Genomic DNA, 24,782 nt, shown 5'->3' on the forward strand with positions numbered 1-24,782 from the left:
AAAGGAAAGCAATGTTAAATAGATAAAATTAACAGGACTTAGTAGAAGTAAGAGAAGTGGAGAAGCCGAGGATGATTTCTGGATTTAGGACTTGGGTAATTTTGAGAATGGTGCGGCCATATCTCATGCAATACCTAGCAGAGCAGTTGGTATACTATAATCAATCAGTTAAGTGATTAATAGTTAATAGTATAAGATATACTATCAAAGTTAATAGTATTAACTTTAATATTAAAGTTAATAGTATAAGATATAATAAAAGGAGTAGAGAACTGAGAATCAAAAGATTGAAAGTTTGTTCTATGAATATGTGAGTCACTCAACCCCAAGAAGTCTTCAGTTTAAGCCATCTTTTAAAAATAAGTGGATTTTCACTCCAAAAAAGACCCAGCCATTGCATTCCTCCATCACCTGTGAAGTGTTCTTCCCAAGCAATAGAACTTGACTCTGATGAAGCCTCTATATCTAGCAGATTATAGAAAATACAGGGAACAGAAGACTATGTAAAATGAAACCATTGGGATGCGTTCAGCCAAATCCAGAAAGTGGGAAACTTCATCAGACATATTACCTGGCTTCTATCTTATTAGCAGAAAAAATACAAAAGGAGGAAAGGGAAACTGTCGATTTAAGAGACTTCAGAACATAGACATATCTAGAGAAATTATGAAACAACTGGAGAAATGTTGAGTCCTGACTAGATATTTTCTGGTATTAAGAAATTGTTGTTAAGTTTTTAGGTATGATGATATTATTATTATTTTAAAAAGAATGCTCATCTTTTAGAGATTCAACCTAAAATACTCATGGATGAAACAGATATCTTGGGGTGGGGATGAAGATGAAACAAGGTTGGATATAAATTGATAATCATCGGGACTTCCCTGGTGGTGCAGTGGTTAAGACTGCGCTGCCAATGCAGGGGGCCTGGGTTCGATCCCTGGTCAGGGAACTGGATCCTATGTGCATGCCGCAACTAAGAGTTCGCATGTCACAACAAAGGAGCCCACCCGGCACAACCAAATAAATAAATATGTTTTAGAAAAAGGACTTCCCTGGTGGCACATGGTTAAGAATCCACCTGCCAATGCAGGGGACACAGGTTCGATCCCTGGTCCAGGAAGATCCCACATGCCACGGAGCAACCAAGCCCGTGCACCACAACTACTGAAGCCCGCACGCTCTAGGGCCTGCATGCCGCAACTAGTGAGCCTGTGTGCTATAACTACTGAAGCCCGCGTTCCTAGAGCCCATGCTCTGCAACAAGAGAAGCCACCGCAGTGAGAAGCCCATGCTCTGCAACGAAGAGCAGCCCCCGCTCGTCGCAACTAGAGAAAGCCCGCGCACAGCAACGAAGACCCAACGCAGCCAAAAAATAAATAAAATGTGATAATCATCAAATTGATGATTAGTCAATGCAGATTCATGACGCTATGCTCTTCACCTTTGCATATGTTTGAAGTGGCCTATACAGGTTTTTTTTTAATGGAAATGATTGAACTAAGTGATCTCTAAGCCTTTTTCTATTTCTAATATTCTGTAATCTCTTACCTTCAATGAGTCATTTAAGCCTGATATATCCTTTCCAACAGCCCTATAGCTACTCTAAATTGACTAGATTTATTCATGCAAGTTTATTGGAACATTCTTTCTAAGAAGTAGTGCTAGAGGAAAAAAGAAACAAAACCAAAGATTCTTACTGCTTTTTGTTTTTGTTTTTGTTTTTGTTTTTTTTATAACTAGGGCTGTCCCAACAGCACCTTTTGTTAAGGTCTCATCATCACAAGGGTCTTCTTTATTTAAACAGGCTGTTATGGACTGATTCTCTTAGATGGCATATGAACACACATTCGCATCATTGATGCCACAACCAAGTTTCACTGTGTGATGAGTCATGTCTGGAAAAACCCTACACTCATTGTGATGTACTCTTCTTTCTTACTTGCTACATTTACTCAGTTACCAAATCTTATTAACACCACCTCCACAGTTTCTTTGAAATCCATCCTCCTCCCTCCTTTCTTGTTGCCTATGCCTTTGTTCAAGTCCTCATTACCTCTTGCCAGGTTAGAATATCAGTAGTAATATTCTAATTGTGAGCATGTTGCCTATTTCCCCTTACCAAAACTTCTGTGACCACAGGATTTAGAATCAAAGATTGAACTGAAGTCCTGGTGCTGTCTCTTGCTAGCTTTTGACCTTGGGTAAGACTTGCTCAGCCCAAAAAGTCTGCCCCCAACTTTCCTTTCCAATATCGTTTATTACTTCTTGCCTGCTAGAATATATTTCAAGATGCTCTATATAGACTTATTAATAACTAAGTCTAAGAAGTAAATAAATACTTTTAAGACATATTTTCATGTGAAGTCTCTTAGCAGCTCTTAATTGAAATCTTAATAACCTAAAATTGTCTGGAATAAATGACAAAATTTCCTCTTTTCTATTAGAAAAATGCTAAAATTCCTGGCTATGCCAATATTCTAGTTCTTACTAAATCCTAAAGCGTTCCATATCTTTCTCTATGAAACCAAAAGGTAGTATGTAGTTTGGACAACAACCTTCACACCTATAGTGTTCTTCTCCTGAGCTACCTCACCGTCAGCCTGGTTGCTCTTTGATACTTCATCTTTGGACCCTTTTCTGCCCAATCTAAGGTGTCATACCTTTTAACACTAAGGTGTTAACCTTTTGATATTCGGTATGCATTTGCCCTCCATCCAAGCCTACCTATTCAACCTTTGCCTAGTTTTTCCATCAGTAAATCCCTGGATCTAGGACTTTATATAATCAGTCAATTGCTGTCACTCATTTAGTAAGCTTGGGTGGTGGGGTCCAAAAGAGACAGGTTTTTTCCCCCTTAGAACTTGTAATCTAGTCAAGCTCTCCCTCCCCTCTTCCCTCCCAGACCTCCACTGTTTATGTGAAAGTCAAGTAATGCTTTTCCTAACCCCACTCAATTTGCCAGCAAAACTTCCATGTATTCCATAGCCAGAAAAAACAAATACCAAACATGTACCTAATATAAATTCCTATTTAAGAACCATCATGTTCTCTTACTGTAATATTGTGCCCTTGTGTGGTAATGGTGGTGGTGATGTGTGTGTCTGTGTCATCTGTTTTTTATTGTGAGATTCTAGAGGGCAAGGACTGTATCTATTTAAATTGCTAGATACAGAGTCAGGAAAGCCACATCTATGGTTATTTACGTGAGACTGATGTTCTCATAGATTTTGACATCAGGTGAACATTAATGAGATATATCAATTAATTCCTTGCACTTTGATAAAGAGACGGTGAAGATTAGCACACAATGCTATTAGCAGATAGTAGACTGAGGGCAGGGTACTTATAGACTGTTCTCTGTGACGTGGTTCCTGTCTCCAAGGGGAAGATTCTGAATTTGTTTGTCTCCTTCCATATCTTCTTTATTCAAGATTTGGGAGAAGTGAATGAAGGTTAAGTCTGGTTGTATCTCTCTACAACCTGCCCAGGTACTTCTCTTTCTACTTTGCCATCTGCTTCTACCTATTGGCTCTCTTTCACTGGAATTTTAATTTTCAAGTCTCTTTTATAAAACAAAGACCAAAAAAACCCTCCTTCCTCCATACACATTCCCACCCAGCTACTCACGTATTTCTCTCTTCCTCTTCACAGTCAAATTTCTTGAGAGTTGTCAACATTTAATAACCCACCTTCTTCACCTTCTACTTGTTTCTCAGCCCACTACAGTATGGCCTCTGCCCCCATAACTCTGTAGAAACTTATCTCATAAAGGTTACCAATGACTTCATTCTGGTTAGTCAATGATTTCTTGCTGGTGAATTGCAATGGACACTTTTCAGTCACTTTCCTAGGTGGTGTCGGTAGCAGATACCACTGACTGTTTCCTCCTCTTTCAAAACTTCTACTTCCCTCCCGCATGCATCGTACTGCATTCTCCTGTTTCCTCTTCCCTCCCTGCCTCCTATTTCTCAGCTGCTCTTAAGTGCTCCTCTTTCTTTAGCTGTCTTTTGAATGTTGATATTTTCAGGGTTCTGTCCTTGTCCAGCTCCTCTTCACATTCTCCAGAGTCTCTCTGGATGAGCTCTTTCGTTCCCATGGCTTCACTTACCCATCTGCTGTTTTTTTTTCTTTTTTTTTTTATTCGAATTTTCCTCCTGGCTTCAAGGTCATAACGTATTATCAAACTTATAATGGAAATCTCCCCCTGGAAGTTACAAAATTACCTCAAATTCCCAACTACCCTTCCTTCTAATTGCTCAAGCTAGCAATGCAAGTCATCTTTATCACTTGTCTGTCCCCTACCCCTCCCATCCCAGTGTGGTCCTCTCAGTTCCACAGCCCTCAAATCTTACTTCTATCCACCCTCACTACAACTATTATCTTACTTGAGGCCACTGTTGTCTCACCTGGGTTACTACAAGAACCTCTTTATTTTCTTTTTCTCCAATCCATTTTTCACACCTTGGCCAAAATAAACTTTCTAAAACATATTTTCAATAATATGTTTTCAACCTCTGCTAAAAATTCCCCATGGCTCTAGGATCTTCAAGATAAAATTTAAACTTCTCAGAGTTGCATAGAAGGCCATTCATGATCTGACTCTTACATAGGACTCCAGCCCCACCCTTTTACTTTCCTGTCTCACACTAAGCTCAACTCATACTAAAGTATTTCATTTCTCTCCCTTTACACCATGTCTTTTCCCCTGGGCCTTTGCACATTGCTATCTTTGTCTGTCTAACTCTGACCAGTCAGCCAGGACTCAGTTCTGATGTCACATCCTTCAGGAAGCCTGTCCTTAATTCCTATCTTCACTTTGGCTAGGTTGGTACCTCTTCTATGTTTCCAAAGCACTCCTGTGATAGTAATGACCCTTCTCTATTGGGGCTGATTGCTTATCTCTTATGACCTCTGAATAGATTAGAAGTTTTTGAGGACAGGGACAGTGTCTTATTTACCATTATATCTCCAAGCACTCATCACAGTGCCTGATGTAGGACATTTATTCCATAAATAATCTTGAAATAATTGCTGACTAAGAATGAATACTGAAAGACCATTATTGCGGTGTTTCTCAACTCTTTTTTTCCCCATTATTGTCCCATAAGGAGAAAAAAATAACTTCATTTAATGTCTCCCTAAGGAGAGAAATTAAATACTAAGGAATAATAGAGTTGAGCTTTGGAGGGCCATGAACCCTAAGAGAATGAGAAAGGGAATCTATATGATTTCCAGAGGGCTGTTATGTCTATATCTCTATCAGCCATAGTTAAGGAAAAAGCAAACACTCTTTTCTACATATGGAAAGACTGAGGGATCATTTTGATCTCACTTTTTATCTAAAAAAATTTTTTAACCCTCTTTGTGTTTTGAGCTGGAAACAAATTTCTACTTACCAAAGAGAAGCTTTCATGCTATTACTTGATTATTCAATAACTTTGTGAAAAACCTGAATGTTTACGTTGTGATGTTAAAATGCCTAAGATTTTTTATCAGCGCAGCACATTCTTTAGTGAAGAACTGAGAAATGAGTTCTCAGAAATCATCATTTCAGGGATGGCACAAGTGACAAATATAGTCTTTTAGTTACTAGCTGGGGTTATATTTTTGGTGTTCCTTAGGTTTTCCATTGCCTTGGACCTTCTGCAATGACCTGCAATAATAACAGTTTGTGATTCCACAAAAAGCAAATCACTGCCAGTCTTTAGTTGTGGTCTTGTTGTAATTTTGTATGATATGGCTCATCTCATTGCATCATCCGTAAAGGTTACAACACTCATTGGACGTCTGAGGCCACCTGCTTACTTAGTGGACATTTATTGGGATTTGCTTTGGTATTTTCTGCTTGACTGTGTCGAATGTGGATTCCTCGGGATACCTCTGGCCCAGTGCATTCCAAGCAAGCTTCTTCCTTTTCTCCCTTTTGGAAGAATAATCTCTCTATGTATGTCTCATTTTCGTCCAGATGATTCTTTTCCCCCTACCTGGGCTTTCATCTAGAACCTCTGTCCTAAACTTTTTAGTTTTAGGGTTTTTTTTTCCTTTTTCTTTTGATATTTTCTAGTTAATTCACTGATTTTCTCTATTCCTAAATAACTTTCTGTATTGCTGTCATGGTACCGCACCTATAGAAAGAACTTATTAGATGTTGGGTGACTGACTGAATGACTGATTTTCTTGTACTTGTTACTAATGATGAAGTCTAACTACCATATCAGAATTTGAGCTCAGGACATAAGTTCCTTCCTCCTCTTAATCCTATGCACTACCCTAAAGAATAAAATGTCAGTTATTTAATGCATAAGAAATGCATTTCTTAGAGAGATTTTTTCTTGCGGTACGCAGGTCTCTCACTGCTGTGGCCTCTCCCGTTGCGGGGCACAGGCTCCGGACGCGCAGGCTCAGTGGCCATGGCTCACGGGCCCAGCCGTTCCGCGGCATGTGGGATCTTCCCGGACCAGAGCACGAACCCGCGTCCCCTGCATCGGCAGGCGGACTCCCAACCGCTGCGCCACCAGGGAAGCCCTCTTAGAGAGATTTTAAATGCAAGATGGTTATCTATATCTTTGTAGTCTTCGGGAGCAGCCACACTCAGAGGCAAAGGATAAGACCACATGTCTTGCCTCAATTTTTAAAATCTAAAAAAATTTAAACAATTTATAATAAAATCAGGTGGAATAAAGTGATGACAAGTTAAATAATAATAGGCCAAGTCAGAAATAAAATAAATCAGATTAAGCAAGAAATTTAACAACTCTGGAAAACATGAGCTTTTGTCACCATCAAAAATGTTGAAATAGGGCTTCCCTGGTGACGCAGTGGTTGAGAGTCCGCCTGCCGATGCAGGGGACGCGGGTTCGTGTCCCGGTCCGGGAAGATCCCACATGCCACGGAGCGGCTGGGCCCGTGAGCCATGGCCGCTGAGCCTGCACGTCCGGAGCCTGTGCTCCGCAATGGGCGAGGCCACAGCAGTGAGAGGCCCGCGTACCGCAAAAAAAAAAAAAAAAAGTTGAAATGCCTATTCTCACCTGAAACCTGGCAAAGTCTCTCTTTTGAAAGAATGACATTTATATGCAAAAAAATATGGGGGTTTTGGCATTTTTTAGATAGAAATATCTAAAAACCTAGACATAGTTATTCCTTGATAGAAATATAAAATTAAGTAACAGCCCAAAGAGGCCATGTTCAGTGTCCCCAATAGTGAAAGGAAAGTAGTGACTACAATGATGGGACGGTGGCCTGGAGACCCCATTAAAATTCAAGTTTTGTGATCTAATTCTACAAAGTTAGAAAATCTTTTAAAACAGATGGAACTTCTTATGTCTCTTTAAATCTGATGGGCTGTCATCGAGAGATGATGTCCTCCCTTGGTCTTGTGGCTTTTCCGTCTAGGGTGAGGGTCAAGGGATTTGCCTACAATTTCAGGCTGATTCCAAACCAGAGGCAAGTCCTCCTTGTCATTATGTTTTCCTGTAATAGCTCAAGACCTCCTGCTCCACATTCAAGTTCATACTTTATTAAGGTACATGGGCTGAGTCTTTGCTTTCGTTGGTGTTACTGTGTCAAACAGCAAGAAGCCACCACCCGTAAGAGGCCAGAATTGGTCTTTGTGGTAGAAGAAGTGTTGGTCACCATGAGAGACAGAAGTTCTCTATGCATTTGGATATTTTAAATTTGGTGGTAGATTCTATTCAGGACTCGAGGGAGACCTCACAAAAGAACAGGTTATTTGAGAAAAACCAAATCTAAAGGACTGCAAAGAAGGAAGCAGTGTGTATCAAATGAGGCGTTGGATTGCTAAGGGACCACTGTCCAGCTCAGGGGCCCATGGAGAACTCACAAGGGAGGGTGAGGGTGGGAAGGGGGAGCAAGGAGAGTTGCAGAAGAAGATGGATCTAATAGAAAAACCGAACACTTCACTGTGTCTAATCATAAGAAAGGCCCAGAAATTCAGACCTTCACCAAGTTCCTCCATGACACTGGTGCGAGAAATTTTTTTTGTTTCATTTGTTTCCTAAAATAAAATTCATATTTCAAGAGAGAGTTTGGCTAATACAATCTAGCCATTTGTCCCCAAATTTGAAGAATGGTTATAATTTTCTAAAACACACTCTTGCTAAGCAATAGCATTCCATGTACACCAAAAGGCTGTAGATTACTCATCTACCTGATGGTCACAGAGGCACCTGTTGAAGTAGGAGATTGGTAGCCTCTTAATTTCAGTTTTTAAATAAGGCCCAAAATGATATTTCTATGAGTCAGTAGTAAGAAAAACCAGTTTTTCTTTTTGTAAGTGTGTGATGTTGCACGCAATAGACTTGCCAAAGTTTCTTATCCATCCATCCATCCACCCATCCATTGTTTTCAGCACTTACTCTGTACTAGGCATAGTGCCAAATGCATGCTGGGCATACAAAGATATCCCAATAAAAAGATACAAAGATATCCCAATAAAGTTAAGACAAGAAATCTGTCCATCATTTCTTTGTGAAGAGGTTAAGGTAAGCTCACTAGAGGCACTTTGATATACCAAGATGGCATCTACGAAAATGCCTGAAGAAACCATGAAACAATGCCTTTTATAATATTTCTTCACTTGACATTTTTTTTTCTTTCTCAAAGAACAGATAGCAAACTTATCAAAACTAAATAAAATAAAGACATTCTCAGGAAACTTTTTAAAGATTCCCAAGTGGGTGTTAACTGTGAATTTAGTTGAAGTGAGAGATATTTTTTCATTGTTTTAGACCTGTGAAAAATACCATCACCAACTCCAAAATACATGAATTAATTTCATTACCACAGGATTGGAAATCAATTTGCCTGCCTCTTACTACAGGTTTTCTTCTATTATCCCACCATCATTTTCACATTCACATTATTCTCTAGTACCATAGCAAAGTTATAGGCTATACAAAAGGAATTACATGTTTAACATGCACAGTAAGGAAAAAACCTGTGATCCCACTTGAAACTTTCAGACACCCTTATGTATATGGAGAACAACAGTCACTGCAGCATCCAACCTGCTAGAAAACACTGTATGGACAACTATGACGCTACTTTCAATTTAACTCTGTAGACCATCTAACTCAGAAGAGTACGTTTTCTTTTCGTTTTCCCTCTGAATTGCACCATACTTTGGCCAATGGTTCTGTGGTTGTTTCCAAGTAAGGTGGCGAATTGATGCAGTAAATTAAACATGCTTGCTGGGATGCACTTAGCATTGTTTCAAAGCTGTTAGGGCTTAAGGTAGCATTAGAATTCAGATAAGGGGCTTCCCTGGTGCCGCAGTGGTTAAGAATCCACCTGCCAATGCAGGGGACACGAGTTCGAGCCCTGGTCTGGGAAGATCCCACATGCCATGGAGCAACAAAGCCCATGTGCCACAACTACTGAGCCTGTGAGCTACAATTACTGAAGCCCGCGTGCCTAGAGCCCGTGCTCCGCAACAAGAGAAGCCACTGCAATGAGAAACCCGTGCACCACAACGAAGAGTAGCCCCCGCTCGCCGCAACTAGAGAAAGCCCACGCACAGCAACAAAGACCCAATGCAGCCAAAAATAAAATAAATAAAAAGAATTCAGATCAAATCTGGGGCCTTTAACAAACTTGCTTTTTTGTTTGTTTTTTGTTTTTTTGCAGGTTTTTTGCGGTACGCGGGCCGCTCACTGTCTGTGGCCTGTCCTGTTGCAGAGCACAGGCTCCAGACGCGCAGGCTCAGCGGCCATGGCTCACGGGCCCAGCTGCTCCGCGGCATGTGGGATCTTCCCGGACCGGGGCACGAACCCGCGTCCCCTGCATTGGCAGGCGGACTCTCAACCACTGCGCCACCAGGGAAGCCCCAGAAACTTGGTTTTTTTAAAAATTAAAGTGTAAATACATATAGTAAACTATGTGTATCTTAAGCGTACAGTTCATTAAGCGTTAATAACTGTTTACACCCAAATCAACACATAGAACAACTGCATTACTCTAAAAGTTCTCTCATTTTCTTTTCTGGTCTGTTCCCTCTGTTTGCCAGAGGCAAACACTATTCTGTTTTTCATTCCATGGATTAGTTTTGCCATTTCTTGAAGTTTATAGAAACGGAATTGTACAGCAAGTCTTCTTTTGTGTCTGACTTCTTTCACTGAGCATAATACTTTTTATATCCTTTTATTTTGATCATGTATCAGTAGTTCATTGTTTTTATTGATGAGTAGTATTCCATTATATAAATATACCACAATTTGATTATTCATACTCCTGTTGATGGGCATTTAGTTAGTTTTTTCTGTCATGAAAAAAGCTACGGTGAACATTGGTGTACCTATCTTTTTATGGACATATGACATGTTTAATTTTAAATTTAAGCTGTAATGAAGTCAGAACATCAGATACCTAAACTTTAATTAAGTGGCCACTTGGAGTAAAATCAGAGTATAAAGAAGATGGACTAGGAGATGGATACATTTAGTAAGATCTATAACCAGGGGGGGAACCAGAACACACCAGGGGCTCCACACTGCACTGTTCTCATTTTAGCTCTGAGCACTTCAGCCCAGCTGCGCTGTGAGCTGTCATGGGAATAAGTAGACATCAGTTAGAGTTATACGTGAAAAGACATACTTAGAGACAGACATACATGGGTTAAGTTCTGGCTCAGTAACTTAAGACACATTAATTGACCACTCTGAGCCTTAGTCTTTCTCGTCTGTAAGACAAAATAATTCCCAATGTGATAGGTATAAATATTAAATGGGATGTAAGAGTTAAGGTCATAGCACATTTAATTTGTATAAAATATAATTAGAGATAGCATAATTTGTGTATCATAATGAGACAAAATATATTGAGGTTATAATTTGAGTCCTAGCTCATACGCTATAGATAGTGGGATGATTTAAATTAAAAAAAAATTGTTGGATGTTAACTAGACTTACTGTAGTGATCATTTCACAATATATATAAATATCAAATCATTATGTTGTATATCTGAAACGAATCTAATGTTGTATGTCAATTATACCTCAGTAAAAAAATAATTTTTGTTTTGTTTTAAGTAGGTGATTCTGTGGTTAAGCTTACATAAGGCAAACTGTTGCAATAAATGACACACACTCTGATGGATAAAACCCCTAACATTAGTGACTTAATAAATAAAATCCCATTTCAGGATCCTTTCCTTAAATTTTGCCAAATGTTCAACGTTGTTGTTCTCTATCATCGAAATTGACTGCAAAGGGACATCATTAATGAAATGAGATTTTACATATTCCATCTTTGAAAATGTCTTTTCACACGGTTAGATCCAGCTAAATACTGATATCAGTCCATAAGCATGCGATTTTAGTTGAGCATATTCATTACTTGGAAGGCATTGATAGAATTCTATTAGATTTGCCTCTTGATATTTGCCTTTTATCCTGTCATTACACTGCAAATTAATTACCCTCAATTGAAGGTAAATGGAAGCTCCTCGATTTCATTAGTTAAATAAATTTTATATTTTTATTAAATACATTTTGAAATTTGAAAAATGTCCTTCACACTTCCATGGAGGTCTGAAAGATGCTGCTGGAACTACAGTTCGAGCTTGGAAAATATATCTGCTGCAAATTTTTGTGAGAATGGAGATCTCACTACTTGTTTGAACATTTGACAGCCTGGGAAATGTATAAAGCATTGCAGGTGTAAGCAAGAATTATTGGTCCCCATTGTAGTGATCATTTCATAATGTATGCAAATGTCAAATCATAGTGTAATACACCTGAAACTAACATAACATCATACATCAACTGTATCTCAATTAAAAAAATAATTATTGGTCCCTAATAACTTATATTTTCGTTTACTTAGGTGGCCAAATCTTACTGATAACTGGAATTTTCTATTAAATTTAGTAAAATACAATATAATTCTCAACTTAAATTAATTTTTAATTAAATTATTTCATATACAACACAATTTACTGAATGACTCTCTGAAACATTTTTTCTCATAATAATTATTTATTATGTTCTATAGCCCTGTGGAATACATTCCTTTTTCTATTGTTTTCCTGATCCCAGCACCTTTCTTTTCAGCCTCCATTAAACTCCTGCTTTGGGCTTTTCTATTAAGGATTTTGGGGAAACAATCGACTAAAGAGCATTAGTGTTGTCATTCAAAATATTGTGTTGCCAGTTTTTACTATACTGTCACTTTTAAATCATGTTGTAAGAGCAAATAGCAAATTTAGAAATTGTTAACATAACTATTCATTCATCCTTTATTAGAATTAGAATTCATTTTAGCTTCTCTTAGTCTCAGTTTCCATATTTTTAATATGAGGACATGATACCTATTTTAAAGTCCTTATGAGCAGTAAGATAGTGCGTATGGAGTGTCTGCTACTGTGAGTCTTCAATATATTTCACTCCTTGGATCTTAAATTACTTAACCGTAACATTAAACATTCCTTTTATAGATTTTGCTTACATATATTCCTTTTATTGCTAAGCACCTCAAAAAATTTGTTGTTCATATGACAGTTCACTTTCATCATACTCTAGGGAAACATAACAGTATAGTTTTCTGAATCACATGTGTATGAATTTAAAGTATCCTTAAAATATACGTGTGTGTGTGTGTGGGGGGGGGGGGTGTGTATCTAAACACAACATGTGCGTATATTTAAAACAGTCTTTCCTCTACTGTTTTATTATATCTATAAATATGTTGCCTTTTCACTAATTAAACATTTTTTAGTGAGAAAATTAGGGAGGAAAATGAAAAAAGTATCAGCCATCATTCCTTGAGGCATATCATTCACAGACCATAGAAAAAGAACAAAACAGTTTGTGGACCACTGCAGCCTGAAACCAACTATTAGCAAACCAATGCTTTTCAAATGCAGAGGGTCACAGGGAACCCAGTACGATCTGCTGTTTCCAAGGATCTCAGGAGCAACACCCCATGCAGCAATGTTTTCTTTGGTGGCATCTTGTTAACTCACGAGCCGCAAACTTTCGTGCTTAAAATGTGGTTGAAAATCTAAGCAGAAACTTGTAAATGAGTAGTTTAGTGTCTTAAAACCATATACTTAGCCAAATGAAGGTGTGGCCCGTGATGTTTCTCTTTAGATGCCCAAACTTTGAAGAGCAAAGGGTCAGATCACTTTTAGGCACTGCTTGCATGTATGTAGAGACCTCTCTCCTCTTATTTTCTCCCCCAAATATTATTTTCATAGCTTGGTGAAATAGGAGTCACCTTCTATATTTGCCACGTTTGAATATGAAGACTGTGGTGGTGGTTTTAATAACTCAGGAGTATTCACATGCTTCCACCCTGGAGCTATTCTAAAGAGAAACCACATTTCCAGAAATAAGCAAAGCAAACAAAAGAAAAACGAATGTGATGTCTTTTAGATTGCAGGTAGTAAGGTTACTGGTGAAACAATGTTTGGCTCTGTGATGTCTTTTAGATTGCAGGTAGTAAGGTTACTGGTAAAACAATGTTTGGCTCTGCAAATATATTTTCCCCTGCCATTAAGATGTAAATATAACTAGATATTTCTGCTCGGCTTTATTTTGGGACCCTCTGAATGTCAGTGGCAGGTCAGAAGGGAGATGGACTGAGGAACCCTGGAGAGCTGGAAGACCATGCCTGCTTGCAGGCTGTCCTGGCCTCAGGAGTGGCTCATTCTGTTGGCCTTTTCTCCTGGTCCTCCTTTGAATCTTGGTGAAAAGAAGGCCAATATTTCCTTTATTGCCCCCCCCTTCTCATTTCTTATCCTTTCTGATGCCCAAAGACTCCAGAGCTTCTTGCTACTATCACCTTTCTGAAGACAAATGAAGAATGAGTTATTTATTCATTTGTTTATTCATTCAGCAAGTATCTAGAGATCATCTACTATGAATATGGTCACAGAGTTCTAGGCTAGACATTCAAGGGTATAAAAAGAAATGAAGGGAAGGCCTTCAAGATGGCAGAGGAGTGAGACACGGAGATCACCTTCCTCCCCACAGATACATCAGAAATACATCTACACGTGGAACAACTCCTACAGAACACCTACTGAAGGCTGGCAGAAGACCTCAGACCTCCCAAAAGGCAAGAAACCCCCCACGTACCTGGGTAGGGCAAAAGAAAAAAGAATAAACAGAAACAAAAGGATAGGGACGGGACCTGCCCCAGTGGGAGGGAGCCGTGAAAGAGGAAAGGTGTCCAGACACTAGGAGCCGAAACTCTGCAAGCCAGAAGGGTGTGGCAGGACATATTTAAAGTGATAAAAGGTAAAAACCTACGACAGAGATTACTCTACCCAGCAAGGATCTCATTCAGATTTGATGGAGAAATTAAAACCTTTACAGACAAGCAAAAGCTAAGACAATTCAGCACCACCAAACCAGCTTTACAACAAATGCTAAAGGAACTACTCTAGGTAGGAAACACAAGAGAAGGAAAAGACCTACAATAACAAACCCAAAACAATTAAGAAAATGGTAATAGGAACATACATATCGATAATTACCTTAAAAGTAAATGGATTAAATGCTCCAAACAAAAGACACAGACTGGCTGAATGGATACAAAAACAAGACCTGTATATATGCTGTGTACAAGAGACTCACTTCAGACCTAGGGACACATACAGACTGAAAGTGAGGGATGGAAAAAGATATTCCATGCAAATGGAAATCAAAAGAAAGCTGGAGTAGCAGTTCTCATATCAGACAAAATAGACTTTAAAGCAAAGACGATTAAAGAGACAAAGAAGGACGCTACATAATGATCAAGGGATCAATCCAAGAAGAAGATATAACAATTGTAAATATTTATGCACCCAACATAGGAGCACCTCAATACATAAGGCAAATGCTAACAGCCATAAAAGGGGAAATCGACAGTATCACAATAATAGTAGGGGACTTTAACACCCCACTTTCACCAATGGACAGATCATCCAAAATGAAAATAAATAAGGAAACACAAGCTTTAAATGATGCATTAAACAAGATGGACTTAATTGATATTTATAGGACATTCCATCCAAAAACAGCAGAATACACTTTCTTCTCAAGTGCTCGTGGAACATTCTCCAGGATAGATCATATCTTGGGTCACAAATCAATCCTTGGTAAATTTAAGAAAATTGAAACCGTATCAAGTATCTTTTCCAACCACAACGCTATGAGACTAGATATCAATTACAGGAAAAAACCTGTAAAAAATACAAACACATGGAGGCTAAACAATATGCTACTAAATAACAAAGAGATCACTAAAGAAATCAAAGAGGAAATCAAAAAATACCTAGAAATAAATGGCAATGAAAACAGGACCACCCATAACCTATGGGATGCAGCAAAAGCAATTCTAAGAGGGAAGTTTATAGCAATACAATCCTACATCAAAAAACAAGAAACATCTCAAATAAACAACCTAACCATACACCTAAAGAAATTGGGTTTCTATATCCGGTTTCTATATTACATGGTATAATTCCCTAAATTGTGCCTTTAATTGTTAAATAATTATACGATAATTTATATGATTTGATGTATTGGGATTTTGAGTAGCTATTCAAGTAAATAGCATTCCTCTTCTTCACCCAGGCAGAACAAGTTAAGAAATAAAATTTAATGGATGGTATATGGAAGACTGCCTTCCTCATTTGAGGGCTCAGTGCAAAATGAAAATATGAACCTATTTGTTTAATAATCATTAAGAATTCAAGACAGGGACAGCAGAGCATTAAACCAAGCCCAGGGACCTCTAAGCACAGGGACCTTCTAAGCGTGGGGTCCTGTGCGACTGCTCAGGAGGCAAGCCATGTGGCCAGACTTAGTATATGGAAGTCTAAGTACCAACCTGGTTGCTAATGGAGCTGATGTAGGAGAATGTGTGAGAGTGGAATGGGCCTGCTAACTCAGACTTACCCTGCTGGTGACTGACCAATACCACATTTTCCTCGCAATAGTCCAACTCTGTAAGTGTTCAAAAAGTTAATCACTTACAAATCTGGTAATACATAAAACTATGTTAAGTGATGACGTATCATAGATAATTATGTATCATAAAGGAAAGTTCTGAGTAATGTCGTTAAGTCTCCTCTCACCTATTTTTTGCCTATTATACTTTCTCTTAACTTTTGCAAAAAGATTTGCTGCTGAGTCATGGAAGCTAGATGTCCCAGGAGATGGTCTCGCCTTCCTTCTTCACGTGCTATGAATAGCACAGGCACTGGCCATGTGCACTGAGCCCGCAGCAAGTGAGTGCTGGGCTTCAACCCTGTAGTAAAGAGGCCACTCCCAGTGATGGGAAGGAACTTGTCCTTCATGGCAATTTCATTCTTGGCTTTTCTTCTGAGAAGACACAAGTGAAGGACACAATTAGTGTCAGCAATGATGGGGTGTGTTTATTTTTCATGGTGTGGACATCCAACTTCTGGGACCAGTTCTGAGGTCAGTACTCGAGCGGCCACCCAATGGTTTCTTTCTTTTTGGTGTTTGTTGTCCTGGAGGAGTTAGAACTAAAAAAGTAAGGGTCGTGACATGCTGGAAATATGGCATGTCACAAAGAGAATAAAATGCAGTTATGTGATACACCAATTGCACACATGAATTCCATCCAAGTCCTCACACTGAACCAACTGCTAGTAGCAGTTATGCCGTGAATAGGTTCAGACACAGCCTTGAGATCTGGAGAATCCAATCAGACGTTCTAATATTATTAAGGGTTGTATGCTCCAAAAAGTCAGGAAAAAGGAGAGAATAATGAATTCTGTTAATGATTTTTAGCAAGTGGATAAGAAGACATTTACATATTTTAAGAGCCAATGAATTACAAACTTCAACTGTGTACCTGCTGAATGAGGATTACAAACTAACTTTACTTGAAAATTGGGAATAAAATAATTCAAATCTGAGAAAATAGGTATGTACCCAACTTTTCCTTTATGTTTGGAGTCATTGATATAGCAACTGTAAAATGGTTCACTGTGTCCCATCAGTGTCTTAAACAAGGACCTAGTGGCACACTGATCGATACCACTGGTACTTAAAAAACAAACAGACTACAAATCCACTTGCTGAGAACGAAGCCTAACAATATTTTCCTAGGAAAAAACACTCAAAATCATTGGGAGTGGCATAATTATTTTCTTAGTGAGTATCCATATTTTAAACGTGGAAAATTTAATATTAAGTATACAGGTTGTAAAGATAATTAAACCTGTATTATTCATGTTTTGAATTAAAGAATTAATATATTTGGCATTCTAGATATTTATAAGGTCGAAGAGAATTTTCTAGACCAAAAGTCAACCTTGTAATTTACTATAAGGAACAAATTTTTGGTTGCTGATTGTTGTACTTTATATTTGCGTTCTAGCTCATTGATTGATGTTCTTATCTTTATCATTTCCTTCCATTTTCTTTTCTTTTAATTTATATATATATATATATATATATATTTGGCTGCATTGGGTCTTCGTTGCTGAGCATGGGCTTTCTCTAGTTGAGGCGAGCGGGGGCTACTCTTCGTTGCGGTGTGCGGGCTTCTCATCGCGGTGGCTTCTCCGCAGCATGTGGGATCTTCCCAGACCAGGGCTCGAACCCGTGTCCCCTGCATTGGCAGGTGGATTCCTAACCACTGCGCCACCAGGGAAGTCCCCCTTCTGTTTTCTTATTCAATTTGTGTTCATTTTCTACCTCCTTGAGTGAATAATTAGATCATTAATTTTTAGCCTTTCTCGTTTTCTACCATATGTATTTAAGGCTATATATTTCTCTTCCAAGCACAGCTTTAACTGTATCTCATAAGTTTTGATAAACAGTATTTTCATTATTTTGCAGTTAACATTTTTTTCTGGTTTTTATTATGACTTTTTTCTTTGATGGATTATTTAGGAGTATATTGCTTAATTTTCAAACATATGGGTATTTTAAAGTTTTCTTTTTGTTTTTCTATCTAGTTGATATCTACCATGATCAGAAATAGTATTCTGATTTCAATCCTTTGAAATTTGTTGAGAATTGCTTTATGTTCCAAATTTGGTTGATTTTGATAGATCATCCATGTGCATTTGATAAGATCCTCTCTTCTAGAGTTATTGGGTACAGTGTTTTGTATATATTCAATTAGGCCAAGTCTGTTATGTATGCTATTCAAATATTCTAAATCCTTTTTTCTTGCTGTTGTCTATTTCTTCTATGGATTACTGAGAGAATTGTGTTAAAATCTCTTACTAAGAAAATGAATTCATTCATTTCTAAGTTCTGTCATTTAAAAATCTGTATATTTCAGGTTAAGTTTCTAGGTCCATACAAATTTAAACTTGTTGCATCTCTTGGTAAGCTGGTCTTTTTATTATTATAAAATGTCCACCTCTATCTCTAGTAATAGTTTTCAGTTTAAAGTCTGGTGTCTCTGATACGGGTATTGCGTGTTCTCACCTGGTTGAACTTGCTATTGAAACCCCAACTCTGATTAAATCCACCTTTCTACCTACTCCACCCCTGGATCTGTTCAACTAAACGTGGCCAGAGAAACACCATGTTGGTTGCTCTTGCTTCATCATCATGACCATGAATTTCAAGGGGCCTCCTAATGCTGCCTCGCAATCATCCTATGTTTCTCTAGTTCTTTCATTCTCTCTCTCCCTGCTAACTACTGCTTCATGTCTTCCTCTCCTTCATCCACATTCTCAGCTGAAGACCTGCTTTGCTAATTCACTGAGAAAAAATGGAGCTGTCCGAAGTGAGCTGGCACAGATTTCCAGCATCCCACCAGCCCATGTTGTAGCATGCGTGCCCATGTATTCTGTTCTGTATGTCACTATCGATGAACTTTCTGTAATCCTGTCTAAGGTGCACTAAGTTCCACCTGCTCTTACCTGCTCAAGGCTCCACTCCAGCAATCCTCACCTGTCTCCTAATTTAAAAATTCCCCGCTCCCCTTGACCATTCCCGATAGGACATAAGCATGCAGGTTTCCCCATACTATCTCAAAAACACCTCTCTCTGACCCTATACTGATAACAGATCGATCAAATGCTTACGCATGGGGGGAAATATACTACTTTCACCTTTTATATTGGCAAAAGTGTAAAATCGGATTAAAGAGTCCCTGTGGAGTATTGGGTAAGAGCCTGTGTTTGGAGTCAGACTACATGGGTAGTCCTACTGCTAGGAACACATCTTTGAACACATTTTTGGACTTTTCTATCCTTCAGTTTCTTCATTTGTAAAATGAGAATCCGAATTATACCTACCTCATAATAGTGCCCATCAATAGGGCACCAGTAAATAAGTTAGATCCATCCATTTCTTGAGAATTCACCTCTGTCTGTGTGCAGATAAGGAGATTTTCAAGTTATTTATATAACAAGATATATTTTTTCAATAAAAAAGCATGGGGCAGAATAGTCTTGCCTAGGATGCTACCGTTAGTGTAAAAAAGAAGGATAAAAAATTAAGTTTTGTATACACTCACATATGCATAAAGAAGCTCTGGCAATCTCAAAACACTAAAAACAGAACCACCATATGACCTAGCAATTCCACTCCTGGGTAGATATCCGAAAGAAACAAAACACTAATTCAAAAAGATGCATGCACCCTAACGTTCATAGTAGCATTATGTACAATTGCTAAACAAATGAGTGAAATTCTGCCATTTGCAACATGCAACAACATGGATGGACTCGGAGGGTATTATGCTAAGTGAAATAAGTCAGACAGAGAAAGACAAATACCGTATAATATCACTGATATGTGGAATCTGAAAAATACAACAAACTAGTGCATATAACAAAAAAGAAGCAGACTCACAGAGAGAGCAAATTAGTGGTCACCAGTGGGGAGAGAGAAGAAGGGAGAAGCAAGATAGGAGTAGGGGATCAAGAAGTACAAACTATTATGTATGAAATAAGCTGCAGAGATATATTGTACAACACGGAGAAGAGAGCCAATATTTTATAATAACTATAAATGGAGTATAACCTTCAAAATTGTGAATCACTATATTGTACACCCATAACTTATATAATAGTGTACATCAACTATATTTCAATTTAAAAAAACTTTTAAAAAGTAAAACTAAAAAAGCAGCGCTGGCAAAATTCACAAGAAACTGTTAGCGGTGGTTCTTGGGGGAGTGGGCACAACGGGAGGCTGTGAGATCATAGTCATAGGAGTAGGAAGAAAACTTCACTGCATGCCTTTTTATACTTTATGATAGATAGATTCACATTATGATAGATAGACTGGAGAAAATGCCAGAACATGTTAGTTCTCTGCTTAAAATCCTCCAAATAGCTTTTCACCTTTCTTGGAGAGCAATTTGGGGTGTTTTTTTAACATCTTTATTGGAGTATAATTGCTGTACAATGGTGTGTTAGTTTCTGCTGCATAACAAAGTGAATCAGTTATACGTATACATATATCCCCATATCCCCTCCCTCTTGCATCTCCCTCCCTCCCACCCTCCCTATCCCACCCCTCTAGGTGGTCACAAAGCACCGAGCTGATCTCCCTGTGCTATGCGGCTGCTTCCCATTGCACTGTTGGTGGGAACGTAAATTGAACCATTTGGTTTTACGGTGACCTACAGGGCTCTGAGTTCTTTGGTTCTCTTCGCTTTCTCCAACCTCTTCTTTCTCTCTGCGCACCCACTCTCACAGTCATGCAACTCCTTGCCATCCCTTGAAAATATCAAACACACTCTTCCTCGTTGCTGTTGTTCTCTTGGTTTCAGTGCATTTCCTTCAATATACTTGTGGCTTGAGCTCTCACTTCCTTCAGGTATCCGATCCACCAGATGCTTCTCCTGATCATCCTATACAAAGAGCATGCCTCTATCTCAGTCATTCTTTTATTTTTTATTTTATTTTATCTTATTTTTTGCAGTATGTGGGCCTCTCACTGTTTTGGCCTCTCCCGTTGCGGAGCACAGGCTCCGGACGCGCAGGCTCAGTGGCCATGGCTCACGGGCCCAGCCGCTCCGCGGCACGTGGGATCTTCCCGGACCGGGGCACGAACCCGTGTCCCCTGCATCGGCAGGCGGACTCTCAACCACTGCGCCACCAGGGAAGCCCCAACATAATTGTTTTCTTTCACAGTTCTAGCGGTTGGAAGTCCAAGATTAAGGTGTCTGGAAGTTGGTTTCTTCTGAGGGAAATGAAGGAGAATCTGTTCCATGCCTTTCTCCTAGGTTCTTACAGTTTGCTGGCAATCTTAAATCCTTTGAAGAATCAAAAACATCATTTTACTTTACTCTGTTCAAGCCTGTCTTGCTTCAGTGGTTATGTTGTATTAAGCATAAATTGATTCATTTTCTTTATAGTCTTTCCATAAAAATTGCTCTTCAATGATGTAATATGAATGGGATTAAAAATATATGTACATAGAATCCTGCTTTATAGATTCCCTCCCAGAAATACAGGCATTCTTGTCTAATTTCAAACACCTGGTTCGTGTACCCCAAAAAACACAACAGCAACAAGAATTTTTAAATAGGCGAAACCTACTGTGCTCTGTATCCAATGCATCGCTCCCCCTCTGCAGGAAAATGACCAGACTCTCACCGTTCTTTGGGAACAGTCTACACAGCGTTTCTTTCCTGCCACCTCTGTGCTTCTTTAGTTGATTGCAGCCCTGATTCTCGCATGTACTTTCTTGGATTTTTCAGATATAAATATGTTCTCATCAAAGAATCTTTTTCTTTTTTTTTTTTTTTTTGCGGTACGCGGGCCTCTCCCTGTCGTGGCCTTTTCCGTTGCGGAGCACAGGCTCCGGACGCGCAGGCTCAGCTGCCATGGCTCACGGGCCCAGCCGCTCCGCGGCACGTGGGATCCTCCCGGACCGGGGCACGAACCCATGTCCCCTGCATTGGCAGGCGGACTCTCAACCACTGCGCCACCAGGGAAGCCCCAAATAATCTTTTTCTTATATCCTGTTTATCTCTCTCTCTCTGTCCCTCATTTCAACCCATCTGCAAACCCCAAACCCACCAAAACATGGCTGATCTGTTTGAACATACTTCTATAAAATATCTCTAAAAAGCAAGAGGGAAGCTGCCCAGGCATGTGGATTCCTAGCTCCATGGAGCGCGAGTGGCGTGCGGAGCGGCAACCTCTGTCAACCTTCCACCGTCCACGGTCCCGTGGGACCTGGGTTCACCACCCACCCACCACGTCGCTGGAGCTGGCACACGCCTACGGTCCCCACCCGTGGAGCCTCGGCACTAGGACCAGAGCTGCCAGAGCTCAGACCACAGGCCTGTGTGGTGGCCTCCGGCAGTCCACACCCCATCACCGTGCATTTGAGTCGCCCTATACTCTTGTGCCTCAGTTGCCCTCTCCTGGTCATCAGGCCCTGCCCAGCTAAGAGGCCCGCCCACAAGGTACTTTTTATTGTACGTGGAGCTTCTTAAAAGGTCAGGCTTATTAAGGTATAACTTACATGCAATAAGGTACAGTTTTGACAAATGCATACAATCCTGGAACCATCACCACAACGTACGTATGATATTTTCATCACGCTGAAAAGTTTCCTCAAGCCGCTTTGCAGTCCATATCCTTCTCCATCCCCAGATTACAGTAGGTAATGAATATTTGATGAGCAAATTTTAGTTCCCTCCTGCGCTCCGTGAGTTCTAACATCCGATAACTAGAACTCAGTCCAAATATCACAACTACAAAGAAACCAGTCCTTTAATCCAGGAAACACAAAATACATTGGAGAAAAAGAGCAACAACAAAAGAAGAGAGAAATAAATTTTCTAATGAAGTGATATATTTTATCGAACCATAAACTTGTTTTTAAAGTGAAGTTCTATTTTTTAAAATTTATTAATTAATTAATTTTATTTTTGGCTGCATTGGGTCTTCGTTGCTGTGCGCAGGCTTCAGTTGCGGTGAGCAGGGGCTACTCTTTGTTGCGTTGTGTGGGCTTCTTATTGCAGTGGCTTCTCTTGTTTTGGAGCATGGGCCCTAGGCGTGCAGGCTCAGTAGTTGTGGCTCGCGGGCTCTAGAGTACAGGCTCAGTAGTTGTGGCGCACGGGTTTTGTTGCTCCGTGGCATGTGGGATCTTCCCGGACCAGGGCTCGAACCCATGTCTCCTGCATTGGCAGGAGGATTCTTAACCACTGCACCACCAGGGAAGTCCCTGAAGCATAAATTTCTAAAGCTCTTGAAAAAAACTGGAAATCACTTCAGAATACCCATTAAAAGGCCTCTCTACCTCTTCATCCTACTCTGATTATAACCATTTTTCTCAAATATTTACAATAAGATTTAAAACATTTATTGATTTGGAAGCTAATTACTAGTAGAGTCAGTATTCAATTTTCAAATGGGTTGTTTGCAAGTTCAATTGTAAATCAGCTGTTTCTATCTCAGCAGGTGTTTTTATATACGTATATAACGTTATAAAAAATGAGTGTTTAAATATTGTTCAAAAAGAGTATTCTAATATTTGTTATTTGCATGAATTCTAGATTCTGGAACCTGGGGAGAGACACAGTAAATATTTAGGAGGGAAAATGATCAGGACTTGAAATATCAAGTTGGAATATAGGAGATGAAGTTTATGGATGAATAAAATAATGGCTCCTATGATTTGGACTTGGCAATGCCACCCACTGAAAGAGAGAACACACAGTATGAGGCATAGAGCAGGAGTTGAGAGATGACAAATTGCATCTGATGTGACTGTGGAACATACAAGTAGACAAGTCCAGCTGGAGTTGGAAACAAATCTGAAATTTGGGGAAGAGGTTATCTGCGTATGGGTGGTCGTTGAGACCATGAGACAATTAGATTCCTAAAAGAGTATAACGTGTGAAAAATATAATTCACCAAATATCGAATTACTCAAAGCTCTCTGAGGAAACATCAATATATAATACATGGTCAGATAAGAGAAACCCATAAAGAGAAAGAGGGAAGACAGTCAAAGATTCTGTTTGGAGTATCATTATAGGCTCAAAAGAAAAACAATTGAAAACACTCTAAGTAAATCTGACTCAAATGCCACATAGACCTGGATGTGAAGGAGGTCATGGGACAAAGGCGTCAAGCTTTAACAAATCTCCGCTTCCCACCACAGTCTGTCAATCTGCCAGCCAGCTGTACCATCATCACCTGGGAAGCTTTTTAAAGATAAACATTCCAAGCCCCTTGCCTGTGTATTTTGACTTAGGGGGTCTTACATGAGGCTCAGGACTCGGTATTTTTAGAAGCTTCCTCAATCCAACATTCCGCCAGCTTTGGACACTTCTTCCTAACACCTTCACCCCTCACCACCTCAAGGTGCACACTTTATTTTTTTTTCTTACAGAAGAAAATAAGACTCGGTGTATTTCTTGAACTTGGAGATGCATGGCTGAAGACAGAAAGTACCTTCTGTTTTCCTAGTTGTCACGAACTTTTGTGACTAAGAGAAATGTATAATTGCCAAGCTCAGAAACACCTGGAAATAAAAGAGGTTATTATAAAAATAAACACCTGTAGACAGTATTTATTTTACTGAAAAAATAATGGTTTAGAGGAAAAATCAAACCTATAATAAAATTAATTATTGTTCTGTAAGCCATCCTAAAGGAGGGTTTCCAATAAAAGGGGTTCATTGTCACCATTCAGCTCTGCACATGGCTGTCTGGGAGCTAAGGGCTGCAGCTTCTCTTGGACGGGCATTATGTGATAACCTGAAGGGTCCCAAATAGGTTTACCCACCCAGAAATCCACAGAGCACTGGTCTTCCTCAAGGTGTTGCTAGGTGGTCCACGAAGTAAATGTTTGTCAAGTAATT

General features: G+C 39.3%; 1 long non-coding RNA gene across 4 annotated transcripts in view; it reads left to right on the plus strand.

Annotated features, from left to right (window-relative positions):
* LOC137224064 (uncharacterized) overlaps window positions 1-24,782 on the plus strand; it is a 273,848-nt gene that overhangs the window by 172,028 nt on the left and 77,038 nt on the right. The window contains exon 4 of one of the 4 annotated variants that reach the window (XR_010943209.1): window positions 23,470-24,452. The exons of 2 other annotated variants lie outside the window; for them this stretch is intronic. This is a non-coding gene — a long non-coding RNA (uncharacterized lncRNA). Of the gene's footprint in view, window positions 1-9,648; window positions 12,602-23,469; window positions 24,453-24,782 lie in introns of those variants that run through there. One more of the 4 variants, XR_010943208.1, reaches the window with a different exon arrangement.

Source organism: Pseudorca crassidens, chromosome 4, assembly GCF_039906515.1.
Source record: "Pseudorca crassidens isolate mPseCra1 chromosome 4, mPseCra1.hap1, whole genome shotgun sequence".
NCBI classification, from domain to species: Eukaryota; Metazoa; Chordata; class Mammalia; order Artiodactyla; family Delphinidae; genus Pseudorca; species Pseudorca crassidens.